Raw genomic sequence first — 19409 nt, forward strand, 5'->3', positions numbered from 1 at the left:
GCCATATTTTATTTTTAACACTGTTTTGTTTTGTTTTTAACTTGTACCTTCTAGACCTTTCATATCTGGATCTTTTCCAGTATATGACCCCTACGGATACAATTTATCATGCGGATTTATTCTGCCAAGCAACCTACCCATTATATGATAAAGGCTAATATACCAGGTAGCTGCACCATATATGAAGATCATATGTATTAAGAACTCGAATAAAGTGTTGTGGACCCACTAATGGAGTCCTGTGTTTGAAGGATACATATCAGATATCCCAAACAATTCAGCCCGGGATACATGTCAACATATACTGTTTTCTACAACCAATGTATTATAATAAGGACATCATATTCTACGCTGTTTTTATCCGGTCGACTCTGTTTTTAGCAGATATTTCTTATGATTTTGGAAAGGGAGTGTCGCGTTTATATTGATGCTTTTTGTATTTCTGACGTCAATGTCTCTTGTCTGTTTGTGCACTACCGTTGATAGTATTGGGTCCAACATATACATATTGTGCAAATTTGAGGATGAGCTTGAACACGGTTTATATACTCCGTTTAGAGTGAGTGAGTTCAAATTTAAAGTCACGGCAGTATTTCAGCCATATCGTGACTATCAAAGGTTAAACGTAATAAATACATTAAGACAAGTAAAAAATAACAGTAACATACCTAGATCATCACTGATAAATATTTATATCTAACCCAAAACCCCAAAAATAGATAACAGTATTTCATATAAACAGGCTTTAGATCTCTAGCAGCAAAAGTTAGGTCACCATACCAGGGATTATAATTTGGGACATCAACATTTATTAATACGTTCAGTTTCAGTTTCACTGAGCCGCCACCGCATGCCAAGGCTTCCTGGATGTTGCGCTGATGATAAGATGTTCCTCTTTGCCTCCAGACACAAGCCCTGTCATCAGTGTGGTGCAATACAAACCGACTCTCCGCAGACGAATGAATCCTCCACCATGACCTCAAGTTCCAATGTGCTTGAGCCTGACACCAGGCTAAACGGTCCCGCATGTGTTGTGGTGAGAGAGGTGGACGCCTTACTGGTCTTCTAGCCCTTAATCCTGCAGCCTTTCAAATTAGTAAAACTTTCATCATAATTAATAGCAGTAAAGACGCATGGACCTTCTGTCATCAAACTAACATTTCTCCATGGAGACCCTTTTGGTGTGCATACGGCATAAAAGCACCCACAAGGCTGGGAAGCTGGCCAATTCTACCGCCAGCTGATGTGACAGTGTACCATTTGCAAATCTCTACATTGAAAATAACCTTGCAATTACGCTTCGTGGTGCGATACTTTTGACGGGCTGTATATATTAGAAATAGAGTGAGTGAGTGTGAGTGAGTTGTGTTTAACGCCGCTTTTAACAGTATTCTAGTACGTGAAGGTAATAGCTTTAACTTCAAAAATAATTCAGGCTTAACATTTCTAACATATGATACATATAAACAATATTCAAGCTGTGGAACAAGATAACCACGAGGGTTTCCTTCACTTTAAAGATTTCGGACTGAGTACTTGGGTGAGTTTCGATATCTAGGGCATCATTTTGTATTTCTCGTCGGAATAATAACATTGCACGTTCGACAAATATATAATTGTGACACGTAGGCCACTTCGCTAGACTCGTTGTGTTACAGATGTTTCTCAGAGAGGAGACACAATTAGCTGGCAAACAGGCAGGAATATACAAAATAGTCTCGACAAATACCATTTCCATATTCATAGGAAAACTCCATCGTATGTCACTGTGTCATGAGTATGTGTTTAAAAATCACTATCAAATTGTGATAATACCAGGTGTTCGCGAAAGGTGAACGTATCCTGCCCCACCGGTGGCTCCCGTCACAAACACATGCAAAGGCAAGTCAATCGTTCACGTTAAAATCATGGGAACATATGGAACAAGGGAAAATAGAGAATTGCATCGGACATAATTTTTGTCACTGATGCGTCAAATTTGGAAATTTCCTCCATAAAATATTTTCAAACAATCTCTGAGAAAGGAGTTGTATGACACTCTTTGAAATTTTGGTAGAAAGATTGCCGAGTGTATTTCCAAAGTTGTGAAATGTAGACATTAAGGGCTGGAGCTACAGGAATATTGCTTGACATTAAGGGAAATCTGACTATTGGGAAGTTGAAGTCATCCCACTTGTCATACAGTCTTGCGAGGAGTGTTTTGTCACAATGAATCTTTCTGCTTAGATCTAAATATGAAACAGACAAACGGTGTCACTGGTCTCCTTAATTTCTAGTTCAGATTGGTAAATCAGTGGGAGGGAATCGGCACTTTAATGTGAAGCCCGGGTTCGATTTTACAGAGTGCTTCAGGTCACAGTTAACCGTGTATATCAACTATAGGAGGTGAGGTGAGGTGAGGTGAAATGGGGTTTAACGTCGCGTCCAAGATTATTGCACTTATATAGCGACGTGTATGTACGTGTGTGTGTTTGTGTGGCTGCTTGTACTAGTCCGGACTGATGTCGATTTACAGTGCTAGCACACTGAGATACCATGCCGCAGTTTAACATGAATACCCCACTCAGACACAGTATACTGACTCGAGCCGACCAGTCCTTGTTTTAGCCCCTTAATGCCGAGCGCCAGACAGGGTAACAACAAGTACCATCTTTTAACGTCTTTTGGTATGACGCGGCCGGGGATCGAACCCCGGACCTTCCGCTCTCCGGGCGGACGCTCTACCACTAGACCACGGAGGCGGTCTCAACTATAGGAAGATAAGTAGACGGGTGAACCTCATCCTGACAACTTAGAGATTGAAGACTTGAGCAGTTATCTACGCTCTCCGGGTCAAGGATCCGCTATCAGCCAGGGTACACAATTTACTGTAGTCTACTCGTAGGGCAAGCATATGGTCTCTCAGTGGGCTTGCTCTTTAAAATTGGCTATAGTCCGGACTAGTACAAGCCGCCACACACATGCATTCGCATTACAAGTGCAATAATCTTGGACGCGACGTTAAACACCATTTCATCTCATTTATAACATGTAAAGTCCCTGCCTATCTTTCTGTCCATAACTTTGATGGTATTACTAATATTTTTTCACAAACATACATTTTTCAGTGCGAATTTCACATTTATGTTTTGTTGTTTCTTTGTTGTTTAACGCCGCACTCAGCAGTATTCCAGCCATATGACGGCGGTCTGAAAATAATCGAGTCTAGACCAGACAATCCAGTGATGACATCATGAACATCGATCCACGCAATTGGGATCGATTACATTCACCAACCAGGTCAGCGAGCCTGACCACCCGATCCCGTTAGGCCTTTTACGACAAGCATAGTCGCCTTTTACGGCAAGTATGGGTTGCTGGAGACCTATTCTACCCCGTATCTTCATGGGTCTATTTCACATTTAAGTGGGATTTTACATTTAAGTGAGATTTTACATTTAAGTGGGATTTCACATTTAAGTGGGATTTCACATTTAAGGATATTACGTCTCTTATACTTTACTGGTGCACACATTAATATCTTCTTCCTAGACCCCGTGCATGACAGAATATATACAGTTGAAACATAATACCTTTTCAAATAAATGTATAACGCTACCAGAATGGCCGATCCTGCATAAAGTAACGTTCACGCTTCACTCACTAAATGTGAGTGACGGTTGACAATGTATCTTAGCAACCATGTGTTGTTGTCACGTGTTCGAGCAGCATGGTCAACAGGAAGTGGGGTCCGTTTGAGCACAGGTACAGATTATAGCAAGTAGGCTATGGGTAGGTGACTAATTTGTTGTGTCGTCGTCGTTGTTGTTGTTGTTGTTTATGTTGTTGTTATGCTTCAGCTGTGTTACACAATACTGTAGTTCCAGTAATACTGCTCTGTCGTTCTTCCATCGTGTGGAAAAAGCAAGAGATCAAACGCGGGGTACATTCTGGCAAAATGCCAAAGTAGTTATCACGCAGCGTGACCTCGTGTACGATAAGCCGAGCGTCGTAACGCAAGGGTATGGAGTATTTCAGCATAGGCCATACGTTCAGATAATTACATGAGTGTGTGCTTCGAAACGACTTTAAGTCTGTGTGTTGATGAATTAATCTGACACTAATTTCGTACGAATTGTTATTACCACACGTTATTACCAGTGTTATTACCACACGAATGTTATTTCACGATCATTCACACTTTAAGATTACGTCTTTACTGTTGATTGTTAGTTTAACGTCGCACTCAGCAATATTCCAGACATATGAGGGCGGTCTGTAAATAATCGATTCTGGACCAGATAATCCAGTTATAGACGTCATGAGCATCAATCCACGCAATTGGGAAACGATGACATGCATCAACCAAGTCAGCGAGTCTGACCACCCGATCCCGTTAGTCGCCTTGTACGACAAGCATAGTCGCCTTTGACGGCAAGCATGGGTTGTTGAAGACCTATTCTACCCCGGATCTTCACGGGTCAGACTCATGTAATAAGATCCCGGTTCACCCTGATTGTGTTTCTAGGTTTGTCAGCACGATACACGTGCTCGTGGCTTTCACGAAAGTGGTAAACGTCTGAGACCTGCATCACTTCGGGCTTTCCTCACACACCAAGCTGACACGCCGTGATATCGATGGAACCCAACTCACTCACTCACTCAGGACCCTCGCTTATTGACGCGTTAGGGGTTTATCATATTGTCACGCTGTGGGGGAACTATTTTCGCATACGGCCTTTCTACCTGTGTCGTCCAACGGAAGCATGAGGATAATATATATTTCATCTTTCCTAGGGACACGGGTGGCCCAGTCGTCTAAGGCGCCGCGATTCCCTGTGCAGAGTCCCTTGGGCACACCAGAAACCTATGATTGTGGTTTCGAATCCCGGTTCGCCCTGATTATGTTTCTAGGTTTGTCAGCACCATACCCGTGCTCGTTGGTTTCACCGAAGTGCCAAACGTCTGAGACCTGCATCACTTCGGGCTTTCCTCCCACATTAAACTGACACGCCGCGATATAACTGGAATACTGTTAAAAGCGGCGTTAAACCCAACTCACTCACTCACTCATCATTCCTCATTACACATACCCTGTAACTATGTAAAAGCGTATCATACACAACATGTAATATTCTTATCTCATTATGGTTCCATCCTTGGGATTCCGGGTTTGAATACAGGTCCCCAGCCAAGCTCCTCACAGCGATAGTCCGTTCCTGGAGCTCTCTATACTATCGCTGCCACCAGTCAAAACTCCCCACTGTGATAGGTGGCCCCAACCATGCTTGGAGTTGAACTCGCAACCGAATGACCGTTGTGTTTACAATCAAGTGACGATTGTCGTGACGCCGAATACACATACCGCTGATAAATTACTTTCTTTGTTTGTCAATTTGAATTTCTATATCATTAAAACTATCAACTTTAATTGATATAGTAAGAATGTAAGGGAAAAGTTGGTTGATTGTCCGTTAGTCTGCAATCTCGAACCAATCTGATTATTAAAACAACAATGTACATTCAACTGGAAAACATGGTCAGTCGTAAACCTTTTCAAAATGAACTATGATGGCATTCCCAAAGACATAAACAAAAGTAAAAACGTTACTACATATGGGGTTAGAGGGCAAATTTCAAGATTCTTGTAATGGCCGCGCCCACACTGATGGCAGCGATGTTACCGAGAGTGTAACGAAGGTGTCACGCGCTTGGAATGAGCTTGGTCCCCAGCAACCTATGCTTAAGAGGCGACTAAATGGATCCGGGGGTCAGGCTTGGTGACTTGGTTGATTGTATGTCATCGTATCCAAATCGCGTTGATCCATGATGTGTAACATGTTAACTTAAAACTAATAGCCAGTAGATAATAGGGTGGTCATGGTCGATGTATTCCTCGATTGCAGGACATTGTACCCCCACGGCGTGGATCTCGTTGCTCCTGATATCAATCACTGGATTGTCTGGTTCGGGCGCCATTGTTTACAGAGGTCCGTCATAGAGCTGAAATATTGCTGAATGCGGCGTTAAACAACAAACAAACCTTCATTGTCCTTTTAATTTATACCATATCAGATTATTTGACATTAAATGAGCTTTTAATAATTATTCAAACCTTGGCATGGGATCAACATGCTATTATTTCCCAATGCAGTATTGCAGATTACATCTTTGTACCTCAGAGTGAGTGAGTTGGGTTTAACGGTGCTTTTAACAGTATTCCAGTGATATCGCGGCGTGTCAGCTTAATGTAGGAGGAAAGGCCGAAGTGATGCAGGTCTCAGACGTTTACCACTTCGGTGAAACCCACAAGCTCGTGTATGGTGCTGACAAACCTAGAAACATAATCAGGGCGAACCGGAATTCGAACCAACAATCATAGGTTCCTGGCGTGCCCAAGTGTCGCATCTCTGCACAGCGAATCGCGGCACCTAAGACGACTGGGCCACCCGTGCCCCGTGTGGCTCAGAGTAACGGCAAAATATACCAAATATCGTGTTGATGCCCTTCATGACTTTAGACCACTTAAGGTGCGATGGGGTAGTCTAATGGTTGATGCGTTCGCTCGTCACGCCAAAGGCCGGGTTCGATTCTCCACATGGGTAAAGTGTGTGAGTCTATTCTGATGTCGCCTGTCGGATTATTGCAGAGATATTGCAAAACGTGACGTAAAACCAAACTCACTCACTCACACCACATTGTGACATCCCATGTAACTTATGGGATATAAGTGTAAAGTGTGCATCTAGTTTGGAAAACAAATAATCATGTATACATTGTCTCCTTGTTTCCCAGGCCATCCTCTACTTTCACAGAAGAGTCTGATGAGGTTGTCATCCCTACTTACAATGGAGGTGTGTCAAAGAGCAATGATAGATCTAGGAATGTCTGCAGACAGAATCACTATCATCAGGCGCGAAGCAAACAAACAGTACATGCCAGAGGAGTTTCTGCTGTTACTGACGTGGTGCCAGGGTGTCCGGGGAACCAAGGACGACTGTGACGTCATCAAGGACATAGAGGTGGCTTTGCAGCATATAGGGAGGAGAGATCTCGCTTTGAAAATAGCTAAAGCCAGAGAGGAACAAAGAGAAATTGATAACCAGGATGCTTACGATTAGATCTTGACGTCAACGTCTGATAGGACATCAATCAACCTCCATCTGACCACTGTCATGACTTGGTCAGAGTCAGGGTCCAGTTCAGTGATATTGTAGTAGTATTTATGCAATATCGACATTCCAAAAATGTTCTCTCGACCCAAAATAACCACGTTTTGTCCACTGGGTGTTCTGGAGGTGTGTGTCTGTGCGAGGAAAATTGTTTGAGACGGACAGTTTTCGGTGTGCACTTGAAAATACATGTTTTTTCCCTGAATGGAGAGCAAAGCAATATGTTAAGACTGAGGATTCAATATTTCATAGAACATCAATCAGCCAGTGAACGAGTTATTTAACTATCACTTTTATCAGGTTTATGTTCGGATTGGAGACGGCCTTGGTGGATTTCCTCAACATTTGTATGACAAAACTAAATCAAATAATCAAACTATGGATTTTCAGTGTATGAACTGTTCAGGGTGCATAGGAATATCTGCAGGTGGCGAGAAATATATTTGATACGTGTCGATTGTGGCGTATCCACAGAACCCACTTCACTTACCAGGATTGAGATTGTGGAACAGGTTTGATACGTGTCGACATGTGGCGTATCCACAGAACCCACTTCACTCACCAAGGTGGAGAGTGTGGAACAAATTTTATACGCAAGTGTGGCGTATCCACAGAACCAACTTCACTCACCAAGATGGAGAGTGTGGAACAGATTTGATACGTGTCGATTGTGGCGTATCCACAAAACCCACTTCACTCACCAAGATGGAGAGTGTGGAACAGTTTTTATACGTTTCAATGTGGCGTATCCACAGAACCCGCTTCACTCACCAAGATGGAGAGTGTGGAACAGATTTTATACGTGTCGATTGTGGCGTATCCACAGAACCCGCTTCACTCACCAAGATGTGGAGTGTGGAACAGATTTTATACGCAAGTGTGGCGTAGCCGTCAGATTTCACTCAAACCAAATAGTCAAGGGTGCAAATGTGGTGCATGAAAAGTGTCAAGACGCCACACGTTACAGTTTGGTATACGAGCTAGCCATACTGGTGGTATTGAAATACCACACTGACACAAATATATCATCTGCGTTGCGTTGCACATACTTCTGAATTTGAAATATGGAATTTCTTTGACAAAACTGTTTTGTATCATAGGATGTATTGTTGAAATATTCAACTAAAGATCCTGTATGGTTGAACGAATAAATGTTGATAACAACTAGGTCATATTTTTGGGGGGTGAGGTTCAAGATTCCTTAATGGACGAAAATGGGCAATGAATAACGCGAGATGACTCTACATAGCTGATAGATACACGATAGATTTCATGACCCGGAATTGAAACACTTCTTTATCAAATACAAACAGAAAGTAACAGCTCTTTCTACACACACCGTTCTTTCTAAGGACGTCGGCACATGACACAGGTCTGTGGTGGGTTCCAACTGTCTGTCTGGCAGTAGTTACAGCTGGAAGGTGGCGTATGATGGGCGAGAACCCTGTTTTTACTCAATTTATGCATGTCATCGTATCCCAGTTGCCTAGATGATGGGCGAGAACCCTGTTTTTACTCAATTTATGCATGTCATCGTATCCCAGTTGCCTAGATGATGGGCGAGAACCCTGTTTTTACTCAATTTATGCATGTCATCGTATCCCAGTTGCCTAGATGATGGGCGAGAACCCTGTTTTTACTCAATTTATGCATGTCATCGTATCCCAGTTGCCTAGATGATGGGCGAGAACCCTGATTTTTTACGTAACGACGGAACACATGGGCATCCGCTCCCTGGGCAAGTTTGTCAATAAGATGGTAGATCTTAGTTAGGTGAGCCTGTAGCTCTCTCGCTACTCGTGATGCCGTCATACCAGCTTCATTTATGCCCAGTACTTGACGATTGTTTATACCTAATGTTCATTGTAACATAAAAGTAGGTATGTTCTCTGATCTGATTGGTTAAAAAGTGTTGTCGAATGAGCGTAACATCGCTGAATTTTTGGGGTCTCATCACCGTGTATGTATACATTAATTAATGGAACTATTTTTGAAATCATCAACATGGATGAACAGATGGAAATTTACCCTGACTTCCACATCGGAGATTTCGATGAAATATTGAGTGATTGGGACGACGAGACATTTTCAGAGATAATTCAAGAATTTGAAGGTAAATGAAATTTACCTATTTTCATTAATTACCCAATCATAATCATAAATGATGTAGTTTTCTTGGGCTTGGCCAAAGGGAAAAGAAAAGAAAATCATTTTTTAACAGAGTAAAAACATTTATTGCAACTCTATAATAGTTATGACTTTCATACACCCACCTAAATTTGTTATTATTATTACTCACAACAGCTGTTGAAGCTGAAAACCTTTCTGAGATGGCCCCTGAACTAGGAAATACAGCCAGCGTTTCCGTAGAGCCAAAAGTTCAAGCGTCCAGTGACCGCTTCGCGTCCCTTGATGCAAATGCAGTACAGGACATCGTGGATGGGAACCTCTCCAAATCTACTGGGCTTAATACTTCCTGGGGAGTTAAAATATTTCGACGTAAGCCATTGAAACATAAAAGAATACAAATACACATACCTAAAATTCCTACGCAGATTCGATCAACATCAGCGAGAGTTACCTCCCTTACACCATTGCCATGATAGCAATGTAAAGCGTGACCAATGTGTCATCGCAAAAATTGGCAATAATATAACGAGATTAACCAAAATCTTAACGTAAATTAAATATTTCGTTTTGTAAGATTTGAGATATGTTATGCTAAATGGATATACGGAAATTTCATTTAAACACGACGCTGTAATAAGACTAATAACAAATTACTCCCACTTACTGTCACATTTGTACCCTGAACAAGGCAATCTTTTTCACTTCCAGAATGGCTTGGTTTCCGAGGTTTTGAACCCAAGTTCGAAGAGCTTCCTGCTTCTCAACTGAATGAGAGACTGAGGTTCTTTTATGCCGAAGTCAGAAATGCTGAGGGAGATCTTTACTCAAAATCGAGTTTTGTTGGGTTGCTGCTGCCATACACAGGCACATCAGGGGACCGCCATTTGAGCGCAGCATAAACATTATCCAAGACCGGGAATTTCACACTGCAAACAATGTTTTTCTGTCCATGATAAAAAAACTCAAGCGCGATGGCCTTGACCAGACAACACATCATGCTGCTATCCCCGAGAATGATTTAAAAAAAATTCGTGAAAGTTTGGATACGGAAACTCCTTCCGGCTTGCTTCGTAAAGTGTGGTTCGACCTTACACTCGGTTTCGCTCGTCGTGGTAAAGAAAACCAAAGGGAATTAACTGCATCCTCCTTTCGTGTATCCACCGATGAACAGGGGTTTGAGTTCATTGAAATGACACACTCCGAAGTCACAAAAAATCACAGGGGGGACCTCAAAGACTCAAATGGGCCCAACAAACGCATTTATGCAACATCGGACCAATTCTGTCCTGTACTTTCATTAAAAAAATACATGTCTCTCCTCAATCCCAACAATGGTGCTTTTTACCAGGCTCCCAAGAGACGAGTCCACATCGACGACGAACGTAATTTGGTACCTGTCCAAGATACAAATATCCTGCCACTGTCCACTGCTCCCGTGAATAACTTCCAGGTTAATTCTTCTGCTAATTCCCATGGTCTCTTTCACATATGTAATTCAACTGTGACAGTAAACAACTTTTTCCATCCGAGTTAAGCTGCATATCTAAAATCTCGCACATGTTTGACCTCTCTTGTCACTACCTCAGCGAGTTGACACTTTCTTGTATAGGGGCCAAACAGTATGTACAGCTTTTCTAATTTTGATTATTTGTATTTTATAGATACGCATAATTACAAATTACAAGTAAGATGAGGAACTGTGATAAAGACTTGAATTTGTGATATTTCCTGTTGTTTGTTTATTTTCTGAGAAATGGGCTTGAACATGTGACCATCCCTTTCGTAAAATGAACCATCATTATTGGAGTACCTCGAAACCGTTGATCGGTTTCGCGGCACCCCATATCATGCATCTTTTCGAAGGTGAGCACGAGGAGACGTATTACTAACGACAGTCTTGTTGTGTCATGCGCTCAGTAAATTAGTTCCTCCTAAATATCGATTTAATAAACGTTCATGTTACAATGTCGATAAACATTTCGTTTTGTAAGATTTGCGTGATGTTATGCTGAATTGATGTACGGAAATTTCATTTGAACACTCCGCCTTACGGCAATCTTACAAAACGAAATATTTATCTCCTAAGTGTAAAGTGTGTGAATCCAAAAATGACGAAAGGATATTGGGTATTGTAAAGATTAGAATTTGCAACATGAGATTTGCGTTTCTTTTGGAAATTCGTATATGAACCCTTCTTTGCCACGGACAACCTTTGACGGCCATTTATTAGAAAGAACATGTATTTTTACTGGCGAATGTTTATATTTGATGGGCAGATGGGCGTATTTCTATCAGTAAGGACCAGGGCAACAGAACACGCAGCATGGCCTGTGAAGCATAGATCTGGTGACGAGTGCTCTCCCTTGATATGATACTTGCTGGGGTGCTTCTGGTGTATCACTGCAACTGCTTCGTCTGTTTCACATTTAGATTCAGATTGACAAACAGATTCTCCACAGTATGACAAGAAGGGTAACTTCAGCTTTCTCTTAATGTGGAACAATATTCTTTCCTGCGGCTCCAGCCTTCGCATAATACAAGTTTGTATTCCTGGTGACGGGTGCCACCGCCGGGGTAGGATACGCCCACCTTTTCGGGAGACACTGGTATCATCACTATTTGATAGTGTTTCATTAACACATGCTCATGGCGTAGTGGGAATCGTACAATCAATCGACTCTGCTTTCGGTCGGAATTACATATTTATATGGAAAAGGCGATGTCGTTTGTATTAAGATAATGGTTATGTTTTGTCGCTCTTATTTATTATTATGATTCTATATGGCAACAAGAGACCCGTCTCGAAGGCTATAAAGCAAAACAATTAACAGGTCACCTACTTTCCAAATTCACTCGCTTTTCCATCTAATTGTTCAAACTAAGCAACGGTTCATTCGAACAATGCAAACGATGGAAAAAGATCTCAGTGCACAGTGCACGGGGTTCTTGTGTAGAATAGGTCCCAGTGCCCTGTACCCGGGTTCCTGTGTAGAATAGGTCCCAGTGCCCTGTACCCGGGTTCTTGTGTAGAATAGGTCCCAGTACCCGGGTTCCTGTGTAGAATAGGTCCCAGTGACCTGTACCCGGGTTCTTGTGTAGAATAGGTCCCAGTGCCCTGTACCCGGGTTCTTGTGTAGAATAGGTCCCAGTACCCGGGTTCCTGTGTAGAATAGGTCCCAGTGCCCTGTACCCGGGTTCCTGTGTAGAAAAGGTCCCACTGCGCCGTGCACGATAAGCACGTTGTATTTGTATTTACACGCCATACACACCCAGCCTGACATTTAATATAAATTACCTTATCTTCAGTCAGTACGCCTTGCTCTAATCATGTCAGGCTTACGTGACAATGGCGGCCCGTCAATATAAAGTGTACGAACTCTTGGGAAGGTGAGTAAATATGTTAGTGTCGCTTTGGCAGTACTTGATTTCTTGTAGGATGTGTTGTTCATGTGGAAGGAAAGATCGAAGTGACCAAGGCCGTTCACGTATACCACTTCGTTGAATCCTACTAGCACATGTATGGTGTTAACAAACAAACGACCACAGTCGGGGTAAATATGGGATTCGATCCAACGATCAGCAGTTCCTGGCACAACTAAGGGAGGCAACTCTACACAGCAACGTGCAGGCTTTAGATCGCAGGATAGCAGTTTCATCGCTGTTAGGAAGGTTGCCTGGTGTCACATGTATGGGTTCCGGTCAAGAATAGGTCCTAGTGACCCTATGTGCCGGTTCCGTTCAAGAATGGGTCCTAGTGACCCTATGTGCCGGTTCCGTTCAAGAGTAGGTCCCCGTGCCCTGTGCATGGGGTTCCTCGGAGAAACAAGTGTTAGATCCAGGTGCACCAGGACTACAAACCAGTGTCTACTTAAAAATCCAATCAATAGATCAATCAATAGATTGGAGTTTTAGGGAGACACTGGCGATAGCATATGGTTGATGTTAATTAGTTTTGCTTGGTCAGCTTGGCCTTGACATGATGGGTAATGAAAGTGACATTTCAATGTTGCATGAAATATATGGCAAATATGTGCAAAATATATACATACAAATAAAGTATAGAAGTAATTACATGAAATATATGGCTAATAAGTGCAAAATATAAACATTCAAATAAAGTATAGAAATAATTACATTAAATATATGACAAATATGTGCAAAATATAAACACACAAATTAATATAAAAATGTGAAATAGTTTATCATAAATTGTGCACTGTCACAATAAGTGACAGTGCACACATGCATGGCTTCAGGCTTTCCTTCAACACTGAGCTGTCACGCTTTGATATAACGTAGGTACTGTTCGAACCTGCGTTAAATCCAACTCACTTGCTCACTCACTCACTCAATGCTCTCAGTGTGTAAAGGAAGCCTTAAATTATAAGCATTCATTATTGTTCACTGTCATTGCTCAATAACATGGGGTAATTATATGGAATTTGTGCTTCTCTTATCAATACGATGAACTGTATCGTATACTGACCGATGACCTAAAAACAGAACAAAACATGATTCATTTGATTTAACCTGTTTACACACACATATCTACTATGTACATATTTATCGACGAGGTCAATGTAGACTTTGATATTGCGATAGATCTTCAGTCCAATCGATAATTTTACCCGTGTGCATAGCAATACCACCCGTGTTAGAGATTGCAAGCCGTCAACTTCCTAGTAGGTTGTCTGGCTGCAGTGTAACGTACATATCGAGGTTTGACATGGCTGCCTGTGCGGTAAGTTTTAAGTTCGTAATGTTTAGTGAAACATTGTTAAAACTGAATACAAGTGTTACTTTGGTTAAATCAATTGCTGACAACTATAACTTATACACACATGTATCCTGAATAATGAGTGAGTGAGTGAGTATGGTTTTACGCCGCTTTTAGCAATATTCCAGCAATATCATGGCGGGGGACACCAGAAATGGGCTCCACACATTGTACCCATGTCGGGAATCGAACCCGGGTCTTCGGAGTGGCGTGCGAACGCTTTATCCACCAGGCAACCCGACCGCCCCCCTGAATAGTTAGTGTTAGGGAGTGCTTGTATGTGTATTGTTTTACGCCGATGCCGATAATATTCAAGCTATATCATAGTGACCTCTAAATAATCTACCTGTTGTTGATCTATGAGCTATTTCCTACGCCGTCAGGTACGACACGTAATCATATAAAATCGTAGAGGCCTTTGGTGATGTCACATTATTGTTCGTGAAGTTTCATCAGAATGTTGGAAAACGAAACCAACGCATGGTGTTGATCCAGGAAAGCTGTAAGAACATGCAAACAATCTTATATGAAACACGCACCCAATGAAATGTGTTTCTGTACATCCATGTCAATCACTTTACTGTTATTGATTGACGTTGATAATAACGACCAGCAGCTGCTGAAACATCTGGGTGGATTCAGCAGTGGACTACTCGGGGTTACCCGCGTAGTTGCCCCCGAAGTAGTCATGCATGGCCTTCTTACACATTATAAAATCGCTATTCAAGTGATCCCAAGTTTCTATTGGAACACTAGATTGCTTTATTGTGTCCATACGTACTGTAAAATGACATTGTCCTTTCCTTCTAGCCAATTCTAGTTATTTTGTATTTGACTCCTTACATATTCCGTTTTAATGTCCTTGATAGATGAGGGAGGATACATTGCAAAAACACAACGTTTTAGGTAAGTATGTATTAACTGGCCAGTCACTTCAGATAGCAACCTACTTAAGCCTCGTACAGTCTTGTTGCTGTGGTGGCCTTGGGGGAATGATTGGTCTTCGTACCGTCAACTCTGCCCGGAAAGAGGAAGGTGGGTGGTTCGATCTCCGGCCGCCTCATGCCAGGCGACGTTAAAATGTGGTAACTGTTGTTACCCTGATTGGCGTGCGGTATTTAATGGATACAAACAAGGACTGGTGGCTTGGAGACAGTATGTTGTGTCTGGGAGGGATATCCATGTTAAACTGCGGCATGGTATCTCAATGGTCTCGCACTTAGACAGCGACAATACCCTGGACTGGTACTAGTGCGTCGCTGTCTAAATGCAAGGATCTTGAAAGCGACGTCAAACTAATTCACCTTACCTTACCGTCAACCCCCTACCCCTATATGTGTGTGTGTGTGTGTGTGTGTGTGTGTGTGTGTGTGTGTGTGTGTGTGTGTGTTTGTGTGTGTGTGTGTGTGTGTGTGTTACTCTCTTCCATTTCCGTTTCTGTTTACGCTTCTTAAAAAAAGCAGACAACAGAGAGCATTACGATTTGCATCTTCAAATGATAGTGAGTGAGTGAGTATGGTTTTACGTCGCTTTTAGCACTACCCCAGCAATATCACGACAGGGTTCACCAGATATGGGCGTCACATATTGTGTCCATCTGAGAAATCGAACCCGGACCCAAGGCGTTACGAGCGAACGCTTTAACCACAAAGCTACCCCACCGCTCCCTCCAAAAGATAATGACAAGGGAAACGAGACTAGTATTCAAAATCAACTTATTTTAAACTTACTTGCAAATTAGCTTCTTAATCCTAAGCAGACTACGTAGCCTTCCTTACTAATCAGTACATAAAATTACTGATAAAATACTGATTAAAAATTTCATTTCCAAGAGAGACTGGACTTCTTGCTCTGGAATCCAATTCCAGCCTTTGTCTAGAATTAGTACATTGTGTAAAACTGAAACCAGGGTACCATTAACCACTAGACGGATATGACCATTGGGAGGGGCACCGGGAACTGTACTTCTCAAACAATTGCACAAAGTATCTCTTTTAGTTCTTCGTATTCTCATACGCCCTAACTTGCTTTGTGGCGATCTTTCCTTGTTTCATTCTACCAAAGTTCGCCTTCCACACGTGTTCTATGAAGACAGATATGTTCCTCCAGTGTGTGGGTCTGTTATCTAGGGCCTGAGCACTCAGAGTTTTCTGTGTATAATAGATATCGTCTACTAGCGTGAGGGTCTCTTATCTGGAGCCCGGGCGCTGTTTGTTTCTGTGTACATTGTGTAACATGTATTTTAATTAAAAGTGTGAGGGTCTGTTATCTGGAGGTTGAGTTCTCGGTGTTTTCTGTGTATAACACACGTTTTCTACCAGAGTGAAGGTCTACCTTCTGTGTATAACAGATAATGTCTACGAGTGTGAGGGTCGTTTATCTGTAGCCAGTGTTTCTCAGTGTTTTCTGCTTTTTCGAAATTCGAAAAGGGGGCATAATAAACAGACATCACAGTTAGTTGCTTGCTTTAAAAAAATGTGACGGGTGTAGGGGGCCAGGAGAAAACGAGCATCATATTTATGCCTATGTGGTGCATTGAAACATAAAAGCACAGCCTGCAACTGGCGAACCGAGCTGGACACTGCACAGACACCGAGTGTACCCTTACACGCTGAACTAGGGCACAGCCGACTGTAAAGCCGGTTCCAGTCCTGCCCGGACGGGATTCAAACCAGGGACCTTTGGTCCGCTAGGTACAAACTGTTTTTTTTTTAATTAAGTAAGTAAGTACGTAAGAAAGTTTTTAAGTTAGTAAGTGAGGCGAAGAGGGGTTTGACGCCGCCTTCAAGAAGATTCACTTATATAGCGACGAGCATGCACATGTCTGTGTGTGGCTGCTGGTTTTTGTGCCTGGGCACCGAGATACCATGCTGCAGTTTACCATGGATACCCCGCTCAGACAGAGTGTACTGACTCCGAGCCTAATGTTTTTACCTGGGCAGAGTTAAACATTCCATCCTTTAACGTATTTTGGCATGACGTGACTGGGGAACCAACCACTGACCTTCCGCTCTCCGGGTAGACTCTTTATTAACTAAACACACCTTATTCCAAAGAGAGTTCCACAACTGTTTTACGTCCTCGTACCCTGTCACCTTCCCTCCGTGAAGAGACGTCTAGTCTCTTTTCTGCATGTAAACACATCCTGCCTTCCTCGATCTTTTCATCTTGAAACAGGTTAATTTTCGAACCTTTAAGCCTCAAAAACAAGTAAAATGATATGCTATCATGGTTTCCCTTCTTTGTCTTCCAAATACGCGTTGTGAACAATGCAAACAAATACTCACAACATTTAATTCTGACGTGTTGAATTTGTGTGCGCGCTATTTCAAATGTACTGACAGTAAAGCTTATTTCCCTATATTTTTCACTATTCCCATATTCGTTACCATCAGTATCGAGCCTAATGCATACCTCCACCAGAAGAGCAAGACATGTCTACCCTTTTCGCGAATACTTGCTTTCATCACTGATTGCCACTTGTCCATTAATATAATTTTCATCAAAAGTTTGGTTTTTACGCCCAATGGTTTCGTCAGATAATCGAAATGATTATTCTCTGGAGATGACGTTTTGAATTTCAGTTTCTTCAATCTGCACGTTGGCTTTTGTCGTGTAGGGGCGCGTTGCAAGCCACGAATCGCTTAGACAAAGCGAATTAATCGCTCATCCCGGAGTCTGCAACAGTTCAAAGCGCTTGCGCACTCTTCCAAATTGGCGGCGCAACTACCGCTTGGTTGCCTTGACGTAATGAAGAACGTTATAGAAGGCACTACTTTGAAGATGTGGAGCAGACTGAGGATGATGGGGTGTTAACTGCCTTTGCTCATTTCCTCGTTGATCCAGTCAAGAATTTCTTTATCCGGTGTCAAAGTCAGCCGCAATTTTGGTTTGAGAACGAAGCTACCTCAGCCAGCGATTGTTTCGCTTGCAAGCGGCTGAAAGGTAGCGCACCGTTGTAAGGCAAATCGCTGTACATCGCCTGCAAGCGATTGGGGCTTTGCAACGCACCCTCGGTTTCCAAGTAGGTCTTGCAATGATTGATTGGTTTCTGATGGTGTTCATGGTGTTCATTTCAGTAGCATAATATTGAGAATTTTATGTAACCATTGTATTGTCAAAATGAACGTGTGATTGCATTTAGGCGTGTTGTCATCAAGTTTAGATCAAGAAGCACAATGTTTTTTTTCTGTTTATGTATGCGTGTACATTCAAACGATTGTTAACGAATGTAAACCTCAGATGTGGATTGCAATGAATGAATATTGTGTCGGTGCAGATGAAACTGTCAGGGTGCAAAGATTATCAGAGTTGTAGTAATGTATGGATACTGATCTATAATCGCAACATGCAAAGTCTCAAACAGACCTGAAACATTTCGCCGTGGCGACATCGTATTTTTCACTTCACTTTAGCAGTTCAATATTCTGGTGAAATTCACGGAAAGCACAGAGTACATAGACATGGATTACAGAGACTGGAAACGACAGTTTAGAAATATTTAATATAGTGTTAGCCCACTGAGATACCATGCCGCAGTTTAACATGAATATCCCACTCAGACACAGTATACTGACTCCGAGCGCCAGACAGGGTAACAACAAGTACCATCTTTTAACGTCTTTTGGTATGACGCGACCGGGGATCGAACCCCGGACCTTCCGCTCTCCGTGCGGACGCTCTACCACTAGACCACGGAGGCGGTCCTCTCACATAGTTTTACTGCCTACAACCTAGTACAGGGGTCCTGACCCCCTGGTCCACCATCTCGATCTGCCTATGAGCTGCAATACTGTTTAAAATGCCTTTAACCCATCTCATTCACTCGCTCTCAGGGATTGCTTCTTCAAAACGCTCGGTCCAGCTTGTCCTCTGTTTTCAGAATCCGTAGGTGCAGACGCAAGCATTTATGAAGAACGTTATCATAATATAGCATACACTGTCCAAGTTGAATTAAGCTGGTATAGCTCATGTTCTGATGAACTGAGGAATCATAAAGACAATCTGGTAATAATGCCCTGAACTGGAATGTTACCTCAGTGTATGTAGGGGGCACAGGTAGCCCAGTCGTCTAAGGCGCCGCTATTATCTGTGCAGAGTTGCGTCCCTTGGGCACATCAGAAACCTATGATTGTGGGTTCGAATCCCGGTTCGCCCCAATTATGTTTCTAGGTTCGTCAGCACCATACCCGTGCTCGTTGGTTTCACCGAAGTGGTTAACGTCTGAGAGCTGCATCACTTCGGGCTTTCCTCCCACATTAAGCTGACACGCCGTGATATAACTCGAATATTGTTAAAAGCGGCGTTAGACCCAACTCACTGTGTCTGTAAACCTAATCAGGAAGTCAGAA

Source organism: Haliotis cracherodii, unplaced genomic scaffold (genome assembly GCF_022045235.1).
Source record: "Haliotis cracherodii isolate W230 unplaced genomic scaffold, xgHalCrac1.p SCAF_11, whole genome shotgun sequence".
NCBI lineage: Eukaryota > Metazoa > Mollusca > Gastropoda > Lepetellida > Haliotidae > Haliotis > Haliotis cracherodii.